We start from the raw sequence: 23235 nt of genomic DNA on the forward strand, positions 1-23235 counted from the left end.
CCTTTCTATGTCTAATTCTATTCTATTCTTAAGGCTAGGCTAAAGGGATCAAGGGATATGGGGAGAAGGCAGGGACAGGGTACTGAGTTTGGATGATCAGCCATGATCTCATTGAATGGCGGAGCAGGCTCGAGGGGCCGAATGGCCTACTCCTGCTCCTATCTTCTATGTTTCTATGTCCTGTTGCAGTCGATTGGTAGCATCATCACTGTTTGCCACACCCCCAAGTTTGGTGTCATTGGCAAATTTAGAAATTCTACACTGTATTCCAATATCCAGGTCATTTATATATATCAAAAAAAGCAGTGGCCCCAGCACTGACCCTTGGGAAACACCACTGTCTATCCCCAGTTGTCCTGATAAGGTGGTGGTGGGTCTTATTAAACCAAAGCAGTCCTCGTGGTGATGGTGTTAGGTCGGCAATTCAAGAATAGTGACCTAACGATACTGAAAGAATGGTGACATGTGTCCAAATCAGGATGGTACACAACTTGGAGGTAATGCTGTTGCCATGATGTTGTTGCTCTTGTCCTTCTCAGGGAACAGGTCATAGGGCTGTGAGGTGCTGCCAAAGTAAATTTAGTGAGTTGCTGCAGTGCAATCTGTAGATAGTGCAGTCACGATGCATAGCTAGAGGAGCGGTTGGATTTCAGCTTTAGTGGCAGGGGTGCTGATGAAGCGCACTGTTCTATCCTGAATGGTGTCACGCTTCTTGAGTGCTGTGGCTACACCCATTTTGGCGCGTGGTAATATTCCATCACACGCCTGACTCCAGCTTTGAAGAGTCGGAGGTGAGCCACCTCTTGCAGAATACCTACCCTCTGCCCTGATTTTGTAGCCATGGTGTTGATCTGACTGGTCCAGCTAAGCTTCTGGTCAACGGTGGGCCCCAAGATATTAACGGTGGGGGACCTGTTGATGGTTGTGCCATTGGGGGAGGTTCCTGGGTGTATAATATCATACTGGTAGCACATCGGAAGAGCCGAATATGTTAAATAATGGAGCAATTGTTTTGGATACAGAGGCATCCAAAAGACCCTGAAAGTTAGAATCTAGAACTGAAGGAAACATAAACTAAACAGAGAGACAGAAGTGAGATGTTTGAGTGAAATAGCCAAGCAGAGTGATTCTTTCAACCATTCAGTAACTAAGACAAATCAATCCAAACAAGGCAAGCATGAAAGAAATTCAGCTCCAGGCTGTAAACAAAGGAGAGAATGATACAGACATTGATAGAGAGAGAAAAAAGGACAACAAATAACTGGAGATCTTAAGATATGGAAGCAGCAACAACACATGTTGCATTTAAAATCCTCTCTCAAGTGTTTTTGAAAGAAAGAAGGAAAAGGACTGGGATTTATATAGTGTCTTATCAGATCTCTCAGAAACGTCTCCGGGTGCTTGACAAACAACAAATTACTTTGAAGTGAAGTGACCTTTATCGTGGCAGCAAAGAGACATTTTTCGAAACAGCAAGATGTTCTGATCCATATAGTGCAGTACCGTGGAGAATTCTGCTCTGTAACATTGCGCTTGCTGACATCATTACTTCTCCCTGAAAGATATCATGACGTGCAATTCTCCAAAGCACAACATCACGGGTTTCTGAACACTTTGCAAAAATATTTGTTTGTGGCAAACTGTTCATATTTATAAAGTTTAAAAAAAAATATATGTAGAAGGTGTCTGCTTATCTCTAAAGCTTTTTTATTGAATGGCCGACCTCTCTTGATGTTGCTCCTGGTGATACGGAGGATACACTGATTTATAACATTAGTGTTAGCAACAAAATTTTATAGGCAAAATGTGAGAGAGATGCCTAATAATTGCCTTAAGTATGTAGACAAAATAGAGTCAGTAGGCAGGCTGAATGCTAGAAAAGAAAAAGGCTAATTGAGTGTTAGCTGTGGCTCAGTGGGTAGCACTCTTGCCTATAACTTAAAATGGCTGTGGGTTCATCCCATTTCAGAGGCTTGAGCGCAAAATCTAGGCTCAGTTGAGGGAGTGCCGCACTGTCAGAGGTGCCATCCTTTGGATGAGACGCTAAACCGAGGCCCCCATCTGCGCTCTCAGATGGATGCGAAAAGATCCCATAGCACTGCTTTGAAGAAGAGCAGGGGAATTTTCCCTGGTGTCCTGGTCCATATTTATCCCTCACCCAAGGCCACTAAAAACAGATTATCTGGCCATTATCATATTGCTGTTTGTGGGAGCTTGCTGTGCGTAAATTAGCTGCTGCATTTTCTACAAAACATTCCTCATCAGGCATAGAAAACAAGCCATCAAGACCACAAGTTCATTAAAAGGGGCATAAAGATGTCCCACCTTATCAGGACCTGGGCACGACCCTTTTGCTGGCAAAGACCTGAGAAGCTGGGGAGGTTTTTTTTTCATTCACAGGATGTGGAGGGGGACATTGCCGGCAAGGCCAGCATTTATTGCCCATCCCTAATTGCAGAGGATGAGCTTCCTCAACATGAGTGAGCAGCAGTGCAAAAGGAGGCTGAGACTATCGCGACAGGTAGTCGCAGACATTTGCACAGTGCTTGATCAAGACCTGCAGCCCAGAGGAGCGGGTGGACACCCCTTACCCTTGTCAAAGTCACCGCCGCCCTCAACTTCTTTGTGTCAGGCTCCTTCCAGGGATCTGCAGCAGACATTAGTGGTATCGCCCAGTCGGCCGCCCACAGATGCATCACGCAGGTCACCGATGCCTTCTTTGACAAATCTGCCAACTACATCCACTTTTCCACTGATGAAGCCAGTGTTACCAAGCGTGCGCTCGGCTTTGTCAATCTGGTTGGCTTCCCAAGAGTGCAGGGCGTCATCGACTGCACACATGTGGCCATCATGGCACCCCATCAGAACCCAGCAGTATTTGTCAACCGCAAGGGCTTCTACTCTCTTAACGTGCAGCTGGTGTGCAACCATAGGAAGTGCATCATGCATGTGTGCGCCAAATTCCCTGGCAGCTGCCATGACTCTTACATCCTGCGCCAGTCCACTGTCCCTCAGCTCTTCGCACCGCCAAACGAACTTTCTGGCTGGCTCCTTGGAGACAAGGGCTATCCCCTGAAGACGTGGCTAATGACACCTTTGAGGAGGCCATCAAATGAGTCTGAGGAGCGTTATAATCAAAGCCACATTGCCACCAGAAGTCTCATAGGGCAAACAATAGGATTGCTCAAAATGCGCTTCAGATGCCTGGACAGATCTGGTGGAGCCCTACAGTACGCAACAGCCAGGGTCTTGAGAATCGGCATTGTCTGCTGTGCCCTGCACAACATCGCACTGCAGTGAGGATTAGCGCTGCCTGAGGCACAAGGTGCAGAGCGCACAGCCTCTTCAGAGGGGGAAGAGGAGGAGGAGGAGGAGGAGGAGCAGAATGAAGTTCAGCATGAGGAACACTTGAAGGAGGCAGCTGTCCCAATGCGACCAGAATGCGAGCACATTGCTGCCCGTGATGCCAGGGATGGCCTAATCAATGCCAGATTCACCTAACTTTAGGCAGCACAGACATGTGGCTGCCACATGCACATGAAGGTTGGCATCACCCCACTTCAACACCATAGAGCATCTCTACAATGAACTGTGCATTCCTTGCACAGTCACCACCATTGCTGGACATAAAAGGTGCCCTTTCCCTTCACTCCATCACTTGCAATTGTGAGCACACATATGGCAACGAATGAATCCATTCAGAAAAAATTAATTTATTACAACAAAGTAAAAGAACAGAAACTTAACATTCATTTATAGCAAATCACCCAAGTGACTACCCTTGTGACTATTTATGTGGGATCTTTCTTTTACGTGTGCTTCTATGTGGTGATACCTCTGCTGCATCAGCAGAGGTAGAGGCAGCTGGCTCACTTCCCTGCTGCGCCTACTTAGACGCCTTTGGTGGTTGTCCTCTGGGTTTGGAGCCTGTGAGGGCCCCGCCAAAGTCTGCTCCTCCTTCGGATGTGCAGGGGCAGACTAGGCCATCACGGTCCAGGGAGGCATCTGGGGCTCTGACCGAGGGGTTGGCAAGGGGGTGGAAGTTTAATCGCTTGGACAGGAGCCCTCACTTCCATGTCCCCTCCCACCATCATCCCTCTCGTGGGCCACCTGCACTTCTCTGCTAGCAAGTAGATGGAGAGCACCTTGCTGCACATCAGTGGGGCCATGAGGACCCGTCTCTGTACTGACAGTCCTCATAACAAGGGCGTCCATGAACCTCTGGTTTCTCTCCTCACTAGATGGCCATCTATCTTCCATAGATGACCATCTATTTAGAAGTGTTACCATGTTCTCCTGAGTCTGGCGATTTATGTCCTCCATGGAGGTGGCCATCATTTCCATGGCGGAACCTACATTTGCCAGTGTGTGCGCCATGGCGTTGCTCATATTTGAGATGGACTCTTCCATTCTCTGCACACTCGTAGTCACCGTGGTTGCAAACCCCGTCAGAGCCTCCTGCACTTGTTCCTGCAGCTCCAGGATCACCCTCTGCCTGGATGGCCCCTGAGGCTCAGCATCTGCATGCAGCTGAGCAGAGCTAGAAGACTCCTGCAGCCTCCGACGAGGAGTCTCCACTGCTGTCCCTTTCTCCACCACCTGATCTTACCCACTTGTGATAGACTAAGTGACAACACTACTCTATCTCGCATAGGACCCACCGAGCTGTGCGTCTCTGTACTGGTGCTGGGTGCGCTGATTTCTGCTGACGTTCCTCCCGCAGAGGCTGGAGGATCCTCTGAGGAGTCCTCCTGCTCTTCCTCCTGGACAGTGAGGGGGGGGATGCTCTGGATGGTCCTGTGGGAGAGCGACGACATGTGATATGTAGATTGCAGACACATCCCATTATGCACATGAAGAGCATTCAATTTCTCAGACCCCATATGAGTCACTCATGAATGCCAACTAAATAATTCTGTCACCAATTTGTTCTAATGAGCCCCTCTCTGGATCCCCCACTTCAGGCTGGTCAATGACTCCTGTTATGACCAGAGCTACCTCCTCAGCATTGGTGAGCACAGCCAATCATGGCGGTTCTCTTCCTGTTCTCTCCCTCTCCCTCTTATTGTGGGAAACAAGAGAAGTTTGAGTGAGAGTGATGGAATGAGTGTAAAGAATGGATGGGATAGATGTTTAGAGGGAGATTATGATGGAGTGGGGTGCCAATACCAAGTTGCCTCCTTTTGAGTTGTTAGTTGTTGTCATTGCATAACATTGAGGGTGAGTGTGAGGGGTGCACAGTAAGATGATGATGTGATTCTGTACATAGGGAGCGAGGGATCGGTGATAGAGCAAGGGATGTTGGGGTGAGTTAGGATGTGCAGGAGTAGGGTTGGCAATGCAGAGTGATGGGGATGTGATGACAGGCACAGTAGAATGAAGGTAAGTGTGCTTTTATACTCACTTTTCCTGAACGCAGAAGATCATTAAACCTCTTGCTACATTGCACCTCCTCAGCTATTTGCAGCCAGGCTGCCTTCATCTGTTGAGGAGTTTTCCACCTTCAATCCCCAGGGAATAGAACCTCCCTGCATCCTCTGACTCACTCCACAAGAACATGGAGGGAGTCATCATTGAAACGTGGTGCAGCTCTTTGTCTATCTGCAGTCATTGTTGCCGGACCCAGCACTCAGGAGCATTAAATCAGAATTGACAGCAAATGGGGACATGGCCCCTTTAAATATACCGGCAACAAATGCGTCATCAGGTGACGTCACCAGACCTGCACCTTGTAATTAGGCAGGGTAACGCGTAGGGTGGGCTTAACAAGCCCAATTAACGTAAAATCGGTTTTCGCAGAGCAGCTGGAGCCGGGGGCGGGGCCGGTACCCGCCAACGACCTCGCCCACTGCGATCCCGCCTCCGATGGCGAAATCGCGGCCTATGTCTCCGTGTCGCTAGACCAGGCCTCTGGATTAGTAGTCCAGTAACATAACCACTATACTACTGTTCCTGTACAAGTGACCTGATGGGCTGGATTTTCATTGAGGAGTCAGGTAGGAGGCGGGACTACAACTTTCGGGGTTGTAGTCCCGCCTCCACTGAGTTCTAGCCAACCCACGCGATTTTGACTTGATTGACCTTGTTGAGCCCGCCCAGTGGGCTCAGCAGGCCACTTAAGGGCCACCCGACAACAGGTGACGTCACAGATTGATATTTCATCTGTCAAGACCTTTTGACAGATGAAATATCAGCGTTTCACAGCTGTTTGAAGCTGTCAAACACTGACAATCTGTATTCTAAGTTAATTCCTTCCTCTCAGATTGATTTAGAGATCTCCCCGGAACAGAAAGCTGAATGCTGCAATTTTTGACAGCTCGCAGCCATTCTGCTTTCTGTACCGGAGAGATGAGGGACTCCTGAGACCTGAAGGAAGGAAGGCTGTAAAAGTAAGTAAAGGTATGTAAAACTTCTTTAAACACTTTACACACACCAAACACACTTACCTTTGCACTCATGCACCCATCACTCACCTGAACACTGGACATCTCGACCCCTCCAAGCCCTTCATCCCGACGGCCCGCCTCCTCTAACTTGGCGTGGTTTGGAGCCGTCGGGAATCCCACACTTCAACATTAAAAGGCAGTTGATTGGCACTAACCCCCTTCCCGCCTCGGGGAGGCAGGTCCCAGTGCGGGGCGAGTACCCGCCTCCTTTGAAACTGGCATGGAGGCGGGTTGGGGGCGGGATGGGTTCATGTCCCCCGATTTCGGGATTTTAACCCCTCGCATGCCTCCAATCCCGCCTCCACGGCCCAATGAAAATCCTGCCCGATGTGTCTAAGTGTCAGTGCTTCATTGGTCATCAGAGGTACCAACAGGGCTGTGGGAGATGATTGACACCAGCAGGGTTGAACTCTTTGAACACATGTCACTCAGATTGGTCGATAGAATCGAGGAGGTTTCTTTGGCAATTATGGATAAATAAAATAATGTTTTTGGCACTAACACTCAGCCTCAGGCTTCAGGTCTCAGTCCATAATTATTAGTTTAGTTCTACTGCTTTTAGTAATTCTTGTAGTAGTCTTTGTAGTAGAAGGGTTAGGAGTGTTTTATATAAGACAGCTCTGTATAATCAGAATATGCATCTCTGACAGACAGAGAGAGAGAGAGAGAAAGGTTACAGTAGTTAAGAATGTACGATTATCCCAACCAGATTCAGGCAAATATAATTGTGTCACGTAAGCGTAGAAGTTTCCCTGAGAGCAAGGGAAGTGAGATTTAAGCCAGGTTGCTCATGCCTTTAATATTCTGCTTTAAAGTACTTAGTGCACGATTAGTGTGCAGATTTATACAATCTTTCATCTATAAATCTGCATGAACAAAAATTACCTCATAAAATGCTCAGAGGCTCATCGTTTATGCAGTTTTTGTACAAAAAAATTACCCTCAACTCTCAAAGATGGTTTGCTACCTTTCTCAGAGTAGAAAGATTTTAACTGAATTTGTAGCCAAAATGAACAGGATTGACATTGACATCAGCCAATCAGGAAGTAACCAATAATCCAAGTTGATCTTTCAGCTGGGCTTATATCACTCCGAAAAGCAAACAGAAACAGTAGCTAACTTTTCTGTTGAGAAAAATAAATATATTTTTCAACCAACAATGCTTGTTTTGCAGTCTAATAGTCAACAAAAGTAAATTACCTGAACCTGAAACTTAGGCTGTGTTTACTCTGGATTTACTCCAGCTAACTAGTGTCCAGCTGGAGTGGGAGAGGAAAGTCAGCCCTCAGAAATGTCAGTTACTGAGAAAAAAAAAGCAGAACATTTTGTTCCAAGCTCCATTTGGAATGATTTGGTTGGCTCATCGTCTTTATTTTCTTGGTAGTTCTCCAATGGCAACAACAACAATTTGCATTTATACAGCGCCTTTAATGCGGGATGACATCCCAAGGCGCCTCACAGGAGCGAGTATCGAACAAAATTTGACACCGAGCCATGTAAGAAGATATTAGGACAGGCGACCAAAAGCTTGGTCAAAGAGGTAGGTCTTAAGGAGTGTCTTAAAGGAGGAGATTGAGGTAAAGAGGTGGAGCGGTTTAGGCTGGGTGGGGGGGGGGGCAATTCCAGAGCTTAGGGCCGAGGCAGCTGAAGGCACGGCCGCCATTTTTGGTTGGCTTCCAGTTTTGGCTGTTTTCGTAAAGCCCTTAGTAACTTCTTATTGGTAGTTTACTACCTACTTTCCTCATTTTTGATTTGTACATTTCCTATCTCTTCAGTTCTGAATTGCTGTTGTTTTACTTTGAAGCAATCAACAAAGTGTGACAGCAAAAGTTTGATGGTGAAAGAGTAATGTAAAGGTCCAATGGCAGGAGTCCGACTGGAACAGAAAAACAGTGACAATTACAGGAAGTCAAACTTTTGATATATAATAGGTAGATCATATTAAAGTCACGGTAACTTCAAGCTGGAGCTTAAGAACATCCTTGGTGGATGGTAATGGCCAGCAAGATCATTTGTCTGTTTCAGAGTCCCAGTAAGTTTTAATTTGATTAATACTGAATCATAGCTTCTTTGAAGAAAGATGAATATTTTATATGCTAATTCCATGACCTGCCACAAAACCAAATGTGTTGGTTACAGCTAGTATATGTCAAATAAAGCTAGCTTGGGATGTGTTCCTTGCATTGGCCCACGGCAGATGAAAAATGTAATTTCCTTCTTTATCGAGTGTTGAGGATCAGTACAACTGCAAAGGTGAGAACACCACTGAGAGGATGCTCATTTCTTGAACTATTAATTCATGAATTACTGTGATGTGTGCTTCTTAAGAACAAATCTTCAAAGGATCTGCTCTTACATCAAAGAAAGGACACTCTTCAAACCCAAAGACCCTCTCGGGGTCTTCAATCTTCTATTTCACAAGCCTTTGTAAGAAGTATGGGAAGGAACGCTGTGAGTTTTACTGATAAAATCACCATCAAAGTCTACGTTACCAAGAATTTGTGGAGCAAAGCTCCAAGAAGTTTGGACTCTGGGGGTAATTTTTAACCACACCCACCCGACGGGAAACTGACAGAATTATATCAAACTCCCATTTTACACTCGGGCCGATTTTATTTTCCATGGGATATTGTGCGGAATATAAAATGAGTACCTAATCCTGTCAGATTCCCACTGGCTGAATTAGATTAAATTTACCCCTTCTATCCTTTTAAAAATATATGTTTTAAACAGATCAGTTTGTACATTGCATAAATGTGGTTATTGCACTGTGTTAGCATTTTGCTTCTGTATATTATTTCAACTGTAAATAAATCTGACCAACTATCTTAGCCATTATACATTGGTGTGGCGGTGCAAGGTGATAGGAGAGCAATATGCCCATCCTATTTATTCTCCAGTGAGAGATTATTGGGGTTAATGCTAAACTTGGGCATGCTAAACCATAAACAGCGGAGAATAACCATTTCATAAAGGACTTACCTGCTTATATTAACTGTAATCTTGCTGTGAACATGAGAAAAATGTCAAGAAAAAGGCTGAACTGTAACACCAACAATGCACCTGCACCCCAACCTTTAAGAGGTCTTTACTGTGCCAGCGTGAATTCCTTCCATTGCCCACAACATCCGTGTTTGTGCACTCTCTGATTCTGAATGCCAATTTCGGTCCAATTTGTGGAGCATTGTGGGCACGTTTGAGGTGTAGGCCAGCTCTACCCGAATTCATTTCACACAGGACCTTCATGGGGCAGCAGAGTGAGGAGACGTTCACACTGTCAGTTTGGTTGGAACCAAACACGGGTGTTATCAGAGGTGAAAGGACAGTGTGCGAACTCGCTCTGTCACCCGTTCTGTCTGATACATTGGAACTTCAAGCAAAAAACTTCACATTGTTTAGAAAAACAAGTTTCAAAAAAGAAATGATTACACAAGTGTGTGACGATCCTGTCTAAACCAGCTAATGGACTGAAATTAAAACAGAAAATGCTGGAAATGCTCAACAGGTCAGGCAGCATCTGTGGAGAGAGGAACAGAATTAATGGTTTCCGGGTTCTAGTTCCGCCCCCAGTGACATCTGACGAACTGACGCTATTTTCCCCTGATTTGCCTTGTTAAGCCCGCCCTGCGGGCTTGCCGGCCAATTAAGGGAATACCAGTGTCAGATGACGTCAGTGCATGACGCTTCATCTGTCGGTTTTGTTAAAGTGACAGGCACCATAATTTTTTGACAGGTGAATTATCAGGGTTTGACAGCATTGAGGTGCTGTCAAACACTGACAATCACTGTCCAAATGTGAGCCCTTGCACCTCGGCTCACCAATGACTCTCTCCTTAGGAGAAAACAGATGGCAGCTGCATGTGAGATTGCAGAAGCCATCTGTCAATTCTCCCGATCAGATGAGGCTTCACAGAAACATCAAATCTTGTCACCTGCAGATACATAGAAACAGAATAAAAATATTTCTCATTACATTCTCTCACCTGCCATACTTACCTGTGCACCATTGCACCCATCACACTACCTCTGCAGCTGCCATTTGCACACTTACACTGCAGCAGACCCACAGCTCGCCTCACTGACCCTGGCGGGGTTCCCCGACGTCGGGAAGCCCGCATCAGCAGACGTAAAATGGTGAAAAGCCTCTTAACTGCCTGTTAAGTACCTGTTAACAAACAGTTAATTGGCTCTAATCCCCTTCCCGCCGCTAGGAGACGGGTCCCTGCGCGAGTCGGGGACCCACCTGCCGGGAAGATGGTTCGGAGGCGGGTTGGGAGCGGGGTTGGGACCCGCTCCCAATTTTTCCCATTTTCCCAGCAGTCCCGCCTCCAAACCTGCCTCCTCAGGGCTGGTAAAATCCAACCCAACGTTTCAGCTCGATGACCATTCGTCAGAACTGATTTACTAATGTATTGATTTCAATTGGAATCTGTGGCAGGGTCTCTCCTCCTACCTAAAGCTCTTCTTCTAATACTAACACCTTCACCAGTAATTTCCAATTGTTTGCCATAACTTCGGCAGCAGGCCAATGGAATTCCTGGAGAAACGCCTATTTGCACCGTCTCTCCAGGAGTTCCGACAATCTTTCACCAAAGTTACGGTGGGAGAAATCGAGGAGCCCCTGCGGAAATTGTTCCCCCTTTATATTTCCGCAATGAAGTTAGGGTTCATGAAATACACAGAAATAAGGGTGAAATGATGTTGCCACTTGGCATGACCACAGAGCTGTTCCCAATTTGCAGCAACTTAAAAGCGACAATATAACTTTGGACAAAAGCAAAATACTGCGAGTGCTGGAAATCTGAAATAAAAACAGTGAATGTTGGAAATACTCTGCCGGTCAGGCAGCATCTGCGGAGAGAGAAACAGAGTTAACGTTTCAGGTCGATGACCTTTCGTCAGGTATAATTTTGGAATCGGGCGCTGATCAGGGAGTGGTGAAGCAGTGTGAGGCCCTCCTGGGAAGGTCCTTTCACACCAATTGGGCTTGGCATTGTGTGAATTATAAATGCAAGACCATCATATCAGGTAGTGTTGCTAACTCGGGTTGGACATATTCCTGGAGGCTTCATCACATTATCTCTTGCCCCCAACCGCCCTGCCCCCACACTCCCGCCATTGTTTTTATTTCTATTCATTCATGGGAGGTGGGCATCGCTGGCAACGGCAGCATATATTGCCCATCCCTAATTGCCCTCGTTGAGGTGGTGGTGAGCTGCCTTCTTGAACTGCTGCATTCCGTGTGGCGAAGGCACTCCCACAGTGCTGTTAGGGAGGGAGTTCCAGGATTTTGACCCAGCGACGATGAAGGATCGGCGATATACTTCTAAGTCAAGATGGTGTGAGACTTGGAGGGGAACTTGGAGGTGGTGGTGTTCCCATGCGCCTGCTGCCCTTGTCCTTCTAGGTGATAGAGGTCGCGGGTTTGGGAGGTGCTGCCGAAGAAGCCTTGGCGAGTTGCTGCAGTGTATCTTGTAGATAGTACACACTGCAGCCACAGTGTGCCGGTGGTGGAGGGAGTGAATGTTAAAAGTGGTGGATGGGGTCTCAATCAAGCGGGCTGCTTTGTCCTGGATGGTGTCGAGCTTCTTGAGTGTTGTTGGAGCTGCACTCATCCAGGCAAGCAGAGAGTATTCCATCACACTCCTTACTTGTGCTTTGTAGATGGTGGAAGGGCTTTGGGGAGTCAGGAGGTGAAACACTCGCCGCATAATACCTAGCCTCTGACCTGCTCTTGTTGCCACAGTATTTATGTGGCTGGTCCAGTTAAGTTTCTGATCAATGGTGACCCCCAGGATGTTGATAGTGTGGGCTTCAGCGATGGTAATGCCATTGAATGTCAAGGGGCAGTGGTTAGACTCTCGCTTGTTGGCGCTAGTAATTGCCTGGCACTTGTGTGGCGTGAATGTTACCTGACACTTATCAGCCCAAGCCTGGACATCGTTCAGGTCTTGTTGCATGCGGGCATGGACTGCTTCATTATCTGAACACTGCGCAGTCATCAGCGAACATCCCCACTTCTGACCTTATGTTGGAGGGAAGGTCATTGATGAAGCAGCTGAAGATGGTTGGGCCTAGGACACTGCCCTGAGGAACTTCTGCAGCGATGTCCTGGGGCTGTGATGATTGACCTTCAACCACCACAACCATCTTCCTTTGTGCTAGCTGTGACTCCAGCCAGTGGAGAGTTTTCCCCCAGATTCGCAGTTGGTCACCCCACATGTACATCCCTGCACTGCACCACCTGCCCACGCCAATCGGAATGCGAACAGACTTTTTTTTACCTGTCAATCAAACAGTCTTTTTCCCCCATGTCCAATATTTTTATAACTCCAGGAAACTCTTTTTTATCCGGCACCGACGGGACCGGTGTGGTGCCGGTTTATCAAAAAGTCCGGATTACAGAGAGTTATAGTTAAAAGGTACGAGAGCTCCGTACACAGCAACAAATCCAGGCTTCCCTGTTGCTTAGCAACAGCTGCAAGAACCCTGGCCACAGACCAAGCGTCCCTGTTGCTTAGCAACAAGTGCAGAAACCCCCGATTACACAGCCAAGAATCAAGAAATGGCCACTAATATGAAGAAAAACTTAACTGAACCTACTCCTGAATTTTGCCGGTTAACCGAGATTTCCGGTTGTTTGGGTGCCGGTAAATCGAGAGTTTCCCGTAATGAACAAAAGTGTGCCAAGAATTAGCTTTTAAAAATACAAATTTTAATGCCCTTTATGATTTTTCTCCTGGGTCGCTCGCAGCAATGTCCTGGAGATGAGTCTTTAATTCCTGGAGACTCCAGGGCAATCCTGGAGGGGTGGTGTCCCCTAATGCTGGCTAGATTTACAAAGGGTTTGGGGGCAGGAGTGTGAGAGGTGGGGGTTTCCTGCACACTAAACATTTTCTTTTGAGAAACTGGATGTACCTGGCCCCGTTCCCATTGGCTGTAAAGCGCGTTGGGAACGTCCTGAGGTCGTGAAAGGTGCTATAGAAATGCAAGACTTGGTTTCAAAACATTGGGAATTTATCAGCTTGGAGTGGAACTCCACACGTGAGTATGTGTGTTAGAATAAAATTTTGCTGGACAAGATTGCTGGACAAGATTTTGCTGGAAAAGACACAAACAACAAATTCGCTGACTGGGACTAATTGAATCACTGCACAGTGAGACATGCCACGCTTACGCATGGCTGGAACAAAGTTCGTCTCGTGTCCTGACTGGGACTAATTGAATCACTGAGGACTAACAAGGTTCACTGGTATCCTATCATCGAACTAATCACTTGTATCCTATTATCGAACTAATCACATTCCGCTGGGGAACAAGACGGAACGAAGACCTGAAGAGGCAGAATTGGCAACACAAGTGTGTAAACTCCTGGCTGGAGGAAAATAATGATATGCGCTAATAAACGAATTGATTGGATGAATGTAAATGATCTAAAACCAACTTCTTGGAATTGTATATAAGCTCGGCACGTACTACAATCGGGGAGAAGATGCTCTCGCAGACCGCGTGGTTGCAGACGCTTCTCCCAGAGCTCTGTCATTTAATAAAGTTGTCTCTCTTACTCAAAGTCTAGTTTCCGAGGAATCATTTTTCCTACAACAATGTGCCCTTGGGTATAGAAGATTGAAGAGTGATCTGATCGAGGTGTTTAAAACGTTAAAAACATTCAACAGGATATTTGCAGAGAAACTATTTTGTCTTGTGGGGGAAATCAAGAACGAGGGGACATAATCTTAAAACTGGTGCCAGGTCATTTTGGAGGGAAATCAGGAAGGAATTTTTCACATATATGGTGGTAGGAAGCTGGAATTCTCTCCCCGCTAAAGGCTGTGTCAATTGGAGCTTTCAAGGCTGAGAGCAATAGATTTTTGTTAGGTAAGGGTATCGAGGGATATGGAGCTATAAAGAAAAACTTGCATTTATATAGTGCCTTTCGCAACCACCGGCCGTCTCAAAGCGCTTTACAGCCAATGAAGTACTTTTTGAAGTGTAGTCCCGGTTCTAATGTAGGAAACGCGGCAGCCAATTTCCGCACAGCAAGGTCCCACAAAAGGCAATGTGATAATGACCAGATAATGTTTTTTAGTGATTATGATTGAGGAATAAATATTGGCCAGGACACGGGGATAACTCTCCTGCTATTCTTCGAAATAGTGCCATGGGATCTTTTATGTTCACCTGAGAGAGCAGACGGGGCCTCGGTTTAATGTCTCATCTGCAAGACGGCACCTCCAACAGTGCAGCACTCCCTCAGTACTGCACTGGAGTGTCAAGCCTAGATTTGTGTGCGGTTAAATGGAGTTAAGGTGCAGATCAGCCATGACCTAATTGAATGGCGGAGCAGGCTCGAGGGGCTGAATGGCCTACTCCTGTTCCTATGTTCCTACAGCGACAGGTCTCCCAGACCCTTACAGTACATTTTATAGCCTGCAGACTAACATAGCGTCATAGAATCATAACAGCACAGAAGGAGGCCATTCGGCCCATCGAGTCCATGCCGACTCTTTGTAGAGCAATCCAGTCAATCCCATTCCCCCGCTCTATCCCCTTAGCCCTGCAAGTTTATTTCTCTCAAGTGCCTATCCAGTCTCCCCTTGAAAACATTGAGTGTGTCCGCTTCCACCACTTCTGTCGGCAGCGAGTTCCAGGTCCTCACCACTTGCTGCGTAAAAAAGTTTTTCCTCATGTCCACTCCTGTATCTCTTGCCCAAAACCTTAAATCTGTGCCCCCTAGTCCTTGTACCATCAACTAGTGGGAACAGCTTTTCCCCATCTAACCTATCCAAACCTGTCATAATCTTGTACACCTCTATCAAATCACCCCTCAACCTCCTTTGCTCTAATGAAAACATATCCAGCTCTTCCAACCTGTCCTTGTAGCTAAGATCCCCCATCCCCGGAACCATTCTGGTAAATCTCCTCTGCACCCTCTCGAGAGCCTTCACATCCTTCCTAAAGTGTGGTGACCAGAACTGGACGCAATACTCCAGTTGTGGCCTAACCAGCGCTTTATAAAGATTCAGCATAACTTCTCTACTTTTGTACTCAATACCTCTATTTATGAAACCCATGATCCCATATGCTTTGTTAACCACTCTCTCAATATGTCCTGCCACCTTCAGGGACCTATGCACATTAACTCCCAGGTCCCTCTGTCTCTGCACACTCTTTAAAACTGTGCCATTAAGTGTATATTGCCTCTCCCTGTTCCTTCTGCCAAAATGCATCACCTCACACTTCTCTGTATTAAATTCCATCTGCCACTTGTCTGCCCATTCTGTTAGCCTTTCTATATCCTGTTGCAATTGATTGGTATCATCCTCACTGTTTGCCACACCCCTAAGTTCGGTGTCATCGGCAAATTTAGAAATTCTACTCTCTATTCCAATATCCAGGTCATTTATATATATCAAAAAAAGCAGTGGCCCCAGCACTGACCCTTGGGGAACACCACTGTCTGCAGCCATTTACCACAACTCACTGTTTTCTGTCCTTAAGGCAATTCCTTATTCAAGCTGCCACTGACCCACCTATTCTGTGAGCCTCAATTTTGTTAACCAGCCTTCTATGTGGTACTTTGTCAAACGCCTTCCTAAAATCCATGTAGACAACATCCATTGCATTCCCTTCATCGATCCTCCCTGTTACTTCATCAAACAATTTAATTAGATTAGTCAAACATGATCTGCCTTTTACAAATCCATGTTGGCAGTCCAAAATTAGCTTAAACCTCTCCAAGTGCCCATTAATTTTTTCCTTGATTATTGTTTCTAAAGCTTTACCCACCATTGATGTTAAACTGACCAGCCTGTAGTTACTAGGATTGTCCTTACACCCTTTCTTGAACAATGGTGTCACATTTGCCACTTTCCAATCCTTAGGCACTTGCCCCGCATCTAGGGAAGATTGGAAAATTAAGGCAAGCCCTTCCACTATCTCCTCCCCCAGTTCCTTTAGCAATCTGGGATGCAAGCCATCTGGACCAGGCGACCTATCCACTCTAAGCATACCCAGCCTTTTTAGTACATCCTGTCTATCAATTTTCACCCCATCCATTGCTTCTACCTTTTCTACTGCTATCGATATTTTGTCAGCATCCACCTCCTTAGTAAACACCGATACAAAGTACTCATTGCGTATTCTAGCCTTGCCCTGTGCCTCTAAGCATATATCACCTTCTTTGTCGTTAATAGGCCCCACCCCGTCTCTTACTACCCGCTTATTGTTTTCATACCGGTAGAAGACTTTTGGGTTCCCTTTTATGTTAACATGGATGATATCAACTATGAATTGCACTGTACACCTCCTGGTCTCAGGCTGGTAACTGCTACATAGCAACATTTCTTTTGTCCTGTAATACTGAAGGTACTGGCTGAGTGAAGCACTTGTTGCCATACTAGCCAAGGACGTACTGACATGCAGTCACTTGTATCTCAGTTTTCTCACAATGTATCATGTCTCGTGTACATGTCTGCACATGCAAAATGGCAATCTAGTTTTCAGAGATAACCGAGACTACTTAAAGCTACTCACAGAGGTGAGCCTACTAGCCCAGTAAGATTTCTGCCAGTTAAGTTGATAGACCAGGTTCGCATTGTGTTTTCAAGTTGTCATGAGGTGCATTGTTTTCTGAGATGCTGCCCTTTTCCACCAGCTGTTATATTTCAGCAGGCACAGCCCTACTCAACTATTTAGGTGGTCTTGCTGGAGGTGGAGCGATCACATCGCAGCGTTAATACAAGGTCTGTCGTGGTAAATTCATGCCACAACTGGTGCAGACTTGGCTTGAAAATTCTAGTATAAGAGCATTGCATTTAAAAAGTACTTGGATATGCACTTAAAGTGCCGTAACCTACAAGGCTACGGACCAAGATCTGGAAAGTGAGATTAGGCTGGATGGCTCTTTTTCGGCCGGCATAGACACGATGGGCTGAAAGGCCTCCTTCTATGCCGTAAACTTCTATGATTCTAAGAGCATACTTCTACAGCTAGTATAGTTGCTTACTGATGAGAAACAATTTAGAGCTGTTTGCAAATGTATATATAGTGAAACTTACAAAGAGTATGCAACCCAGAATATGACTTAACATTGGTCATCATCACTATCTTCTGTGGCTGATCAAAAAACATTGGGATAATCATTGAAATGTTAATTAAGAGGTCATTGTTTGAAACTGAAAACAAAGCGGCACGGAATGAAGAAACAAGACCCAGGATAGAGCTTGGGAGGGGGTAATAAATCCAAATGAAAAAATTGGAATTTGGGAATGGATACCACATAGTGGCAGACATAGAATCATAGAATGATACAACACAGAAGGAGGCCATTTGGCTCCTTGTGCCTGGGCCGCCTCTTTTAAAGTGCCATCCAATAACCCCACCACCCCCTGCACTTTCCCCATACCCCTGCACACTTTCCCCCTTCAGGTATTTATCCAATTCTCCTTTTGAAATCTGCTTCCACCATCTTTTCAGACACATTGGAAGTGTTGGTGGATCAAATGAGGAGGAAATAGAATAAACTGAAGGGAATGTTTTAATATTGGACAGGACATGGTGTTGAATGAAATGGGAAAGAAAAGAAAGCCAGGAAAAAGAGCATAGAACTAAAGGAGTGACAGTTAAAATTAACAAGCTGTGAATGAGAAAATGCCTCACATAAAAACTATTTTTCCCAATGGATCTGTGGAACTGCAAAAGCTACTGATGCCGAGATGATTAACACCTTGAAAAAAGAGCTGGATAAATAACCGGTTGAATACAGTTATATTGATAGATGCTTTAAAGTGCAGCTGCCTAATTATCTGGTTGAGACTTTTGGCTGTAGGGATGGGTAAAGACTAAGATTGTGAAACACTTCCTTTACTGCCAGGACCAGGGAGAATGTTGTTGGGAGGAGAGCAGGCCAAAGTTGGACAATGGAGATGTGAGAATGGTTGAATATTTCTGAGCTTTGTTTGATTTACCTTTTGTATTCAAGGGGAATTGACAGGGTAGATGCTGAGAGGTTGTTTCCCCTGGCTGGAGAGTCTAGAACTAGGGGGCATAGTCTCAGGATAAGGGGTCGGCCACTTAAGACTGAGATGAGGAAGAATTTCTTCACTCAGAGGATTCTCAATCTTTGGAATTCTCTATCCCAAAGAGCTGTGGATGCTGAATTGTTGAGTGTATTCAAGGCTGAGATAGATAGACTTTTGGACTCTATGGGAATCAAGGGATATGGGATCGGGCGGGAAAGTGGAATTGAGTTCGAAGATCATCCATGATCTTTTTGAATGGTGGAGCAGGCTCGAGGAGCTGTATGGCCTACTCCTGCTCCTAATTCTTATGTTCTTATGTTCTTTAATGCAGAAGTTTCTCGTGGGATAAGTTGGGAAGCGACCATTGTTGAAGCAGAGTCCATAACAGGGAAGAACGTACGTGGCCAGTGGAAAGAGAAGCCTTGATAAGCTGTAGAATGTTGGAATTTGGGAATGGATACATCTACACAGATGCGGCCAGACCTGCTGTGATTTCCAGCAAAAAAAATGATTTTTGTCTGGTTTTTTGTTTTTCATACAGACCCCAGCATCTGCAACATTTGACCCTTTGTGACCCCACCGCATTGTTCTTTGATGTAATGTTTTCCTGACTGACCTGTTTGGACACCATTCACACCTTTGATTGCTGTGATTATCCCTCTGCCGAGGTGTGATAAATGGCAGTTGGAAAGATTACCTGTAAACATCTGACATTATTCTCTGACTAGATAAGCTGTGTCTTTATGCATTTATCCACTTCACCTGATGAAGGAGCAGCACTCCGAAAGCTTGTGATTTCAAATAAAGCTGTTGGGCTATAACCTGGTGTTGTGTGACTTCTTACATTTATCTTTTTAAGATAAAGACAAGCAATGAAAGGTAAAGCATAACAACCAATGTTACAGCAGCTCTGACACTCATGGCAACTAAACACAGAGGTTAAGAGTATTAAAAGAGAAGGAAATTAAGTTGCCGGAAATGGTTATTAAATAAAGAAAAATCCAATTGTCTTTATGTGTAAATGAAAAACAAAACACAAGTTTCTTAATGGATCTTGTAAAATCTGTGGGTTATATTGCAAATTATTACACAGACTACAAGAGTAAACTTTAACAGGACTTTACTATTCGAAGGTCAGGGCGAATCTGCCCAACCACTCATTACACAGCACTTATATACCGGTGTGGTCACCACCGGTATTACAGTATACCGCAGCCAAGATAAGTAGTGCAACACCTAAAATAGTTCTCTTAAAGGTGGACGGTTACATACAATAGTTCTCTTAAAGGTAGAACAGTTACATACACTACAATCCTCCCTTTTTAGCTTACAACATACTTATTCCCCATTAAACATAACATCATAACATATATCCAACTTCATGTAAAAACAGTTCACAGATGTAGTCTCTGCGGAAAACAGTTCACAGATTCAGTCTCTGCGGAAAACAGTTCACAGATTCAGTCTCTGTGGAAAACAGTTCACAGATTCAGTCTCTGTGGAGGCGCCTCCTGTGCTTCTTGACTCGGTCTGGACAACGCCTCGGTGGTGTAGCAGTTCCCTGTGGTGTAGTCGGTTCACTTTGCTGGGGTGACTCATCCAATAGTCCTTCACTGGACTTAACAGCTTGAACTTCCGTCACTTCTGAACCAGCATTGCTGACTTCTAAAAGCTTGAGTACCTTGGGAAGTTTTTCTACTTCCAAACTGATTTGGTTCCGTTCGGAGGGACCACGTGCATGATCTGGTAGGGGTGATAATGGTTCAGATGGGTCATCTTCTTCTGTTTCGTCTTTTCCTTTCCTGCTTCTTGGAGACTCTCTGTGCTCCGCTGCCAGCCGCATGCACAGTTCCTCCTCCTCTTTCTCCTCTTGCCTTAGCAGCGCCACCATCTCCCGGTGTTTCTTAGACTTTTTGTGATTCTTCAGGGTTTTTGCACTTCGGAAGATTTCCCCACAAGCTGGGCAGAACAGGTCATCGTTATATTCGGTGTCGTTCAACAGGACGTGGTAATAATCGGTGTCGTCCTGAGCTAGGCCAGCGAGAGGGTCTTTTATTTCCTCCATGCCCAGCTGGACGTTAGTCAGCTTTTGTTCCAATTCCAGACATCTCTCCTGAAGAGACTTCTTCATGTGTTCAGCTTCCTCCAGCTTTTTCTGGGCTTCCTGCAAGTCTCTTACTAATGACCTAATTCGTGATTTCAATACTTCAACTTCATTCGGAGATTGATTGATCGTATTATTCAATCCCTCTGCTGGAGCAGTTGTTTCAGCATTCTGTTGTTCAACATTGACGTGAGTCAGCGTACTTTTGGCATCCAAGGGTTGCTCTGCTGCCATCTTCTCAGTCTGTGTTGCAACCTCAGCTATTTCAATAACTTTTGAGAGCTCCAACCCCCTCTCCTTTGAAGATTTAAGCTCATGTTCAAATTGTTCCCATTTCAGAGTCTTGTCTCTCAGCATATGAAGGAGTTGGCTGACCGTTAACTCTTCTGACATCATCCGTTTCCCAGTAGCTGCAGGGATGTTTATAACCTTGCCCTGGGGCTCCTTTGCTGTTTCTACTTCGCCATCATCCGCAGCCTCCACCATTCGAATTTCCACAAATGAATCGTCCGGTGATGCTGCACCCAACTTCAGTAAGAGCTCGGAATTCATGGTGACCAAATCAGCCTTTTCTGCCTGCAACCTGCTAACAAGCGCCTTCAGTTGCTGAACATCTTGCTCCACCAGATTAGAGCACGCACCTTCAGAAACCGAATCAGCTTTGATTCGTTTGGCCTCCTCGCGCAGATGGTTTGTGTGCTCCTGCTCCCTTTTCTCCATCAGCTGCTTCTGTTGTCTTTCCAGATTCTCCCACTCTGTGTCAAAGAACTTTTTCATTGCTTTCATCTCTTGCTCAAGACGGCAACTCAATTGTTCTAATTGCTGTTGTAATTTGAAATGGAGTTGAGTTCGAGCCCGGTGTTCTTCAGAATTGTGCATGTCTGTAAACTGGACAGACTCAGAATTCTCTGTCAAACTATGTTGTTGTTGTTCAGTGGAATTCTGTTCTGAAACTTTGTTCTCCTCTGAAGCATAAGCATTTATGCGCTCCTTCGTTTTTCCAACCTTAGTCAGCAAGTCCATTTTAGACTTGTTTTTCGCACCTGGGCTGGTCTTATCGTCATCAGTTTCAGAGTCTGAGCTGATTGTCTTCACCGAGTTCTCACTCGTTATTGCTTTTAGGTAGTGCCATTCCATGTTTATTTCCCTGATCCACTCCCGTCCCAGAAGTGGTGGACCTCCCTCAGGTAGTACATATAAGTCCATTCCTTGGTGTTCTTTGCCCTTGTCTCTCACCTTGACTTTTATCTTTCCGATGGGGTATACTTTATGCCCCGTGTATGTCTGCAATACGATCTTGGTATCTCTCAAGGGTATATGTGAGAATAGCCGGTTGTAATCCCTTCGATTTATGACTGATAGGGCTGATCCTGTGTCCAATTCCATTTTTACTTGGACTCCGGCTATTTTTAGCATGACCCAGATAGTTTGTAGGTCAGCTTCCTTACTCACATTGTGAATTCTCAGACTACCCAGTTCCTGGCCGTTTGGGTCTGAATCCGAATTCTGTTCATCCGAACTCTTCTCAGCCACCTTGTGTACCTTGCTGTACTTTTCCTGCGGTGGCTTTTTTTTGTTGCTGGTCTTCTTTCCTGACCGGCATACTTTAGCTATGTGACCAAGCTTGCCACATTTTCTACATTCCTGGTTTTTAAACCAGCATTGGTTCTGGTCGTGTGTTGTCTTCCCACAACGATAACATTTCGTTGTACCCGAAGTCATTTGATCCACGCTGAGTACCGCTGCCTTCAGCTGCATTTCTGCAGTGCCTCTCACTGCGGCTTCGTGCGATGCTGCAATAAGGACAGCCTTATCAAGTGTAAGATCGTTCTCTTTTAACAGTCGCTTTTGTGTTCCTTCCTTCGACAACCCGCACACGAACTTGTCTCTCAATGCCTCTGTCAGATTTTCCCCAAACTGACAGTATTTCGCTAATCTACGCAGTTCAATCAAGTATTCCGCGTTGCTTTCCTCTTTCCGTTGCGTTCTCGCATAAAATTTGAATCGTTCCGCCAACATCAGCGGTGTGGGGTTCAAATGATCCTTCAGGACAGCAACAATATTAGCGAAAGTCTGATCCGCTGGTTTAGCTGGTGATAGAAGACGCTTCAATAGCCCGTATGTCTTCGCCCCCATTGAGTTTAGTAAGGTTAGAGCTTTATCATCATCTGCTATTTTATTGGCCTCACAATATATCTCGATGCGTTCTACATACGTGGCCCAATCTTCCACCTCGGAATCGAAGTCGTTGATGTTACCATGCTTAGGCATCTTCACTATCTTTCTGAGAAACAACAACGAATTTGTTCGTTACTTTTTTTTTTCCAAAAATGGCGGTTTCCCGCGCTTGTCTTCTTCCCCGCCCACTTTCAAAATGGCGGTTTCCCGCTCCTGTCTTCTTCCCCGCCTACTGGCGGCTTCCCGCGTTTCTTCCCCTGGCGGGAGGGGTAAGCTTTGCTCTCGGGCGACGGCCGCTGGCTTTCGGTGTTCGCAGCCTGCGCGCCGGCTTCAGTGCGTTCTTTGTTCCCTTTTCTCGGCAGGGCAACCGGCGCTGGGGACAACCCGTTGGCGGCGAACAGTTCCAGCCGCTGGGCGGAATCTCGCTCAGTCTCCCTCGCTCGGTCCCGTTCCCCCTCGCTCGGGCTCTGTCTCTCCCGCTCGC

Source organism: Somniosus microcephalus, chromosome 10, assembly GCF_052327205.1.
Source record: "Somniosus microcephalus isolate GS21.2 chromosome 10, FLI_Smic_1.0, whole genome shotgun sequence".
NCBI lineage: Eukaryota > Metazoa > Chordata > Chondrichthyes > Squaliformes > Somniosidae > Somniosus > Somniosus microcephalus.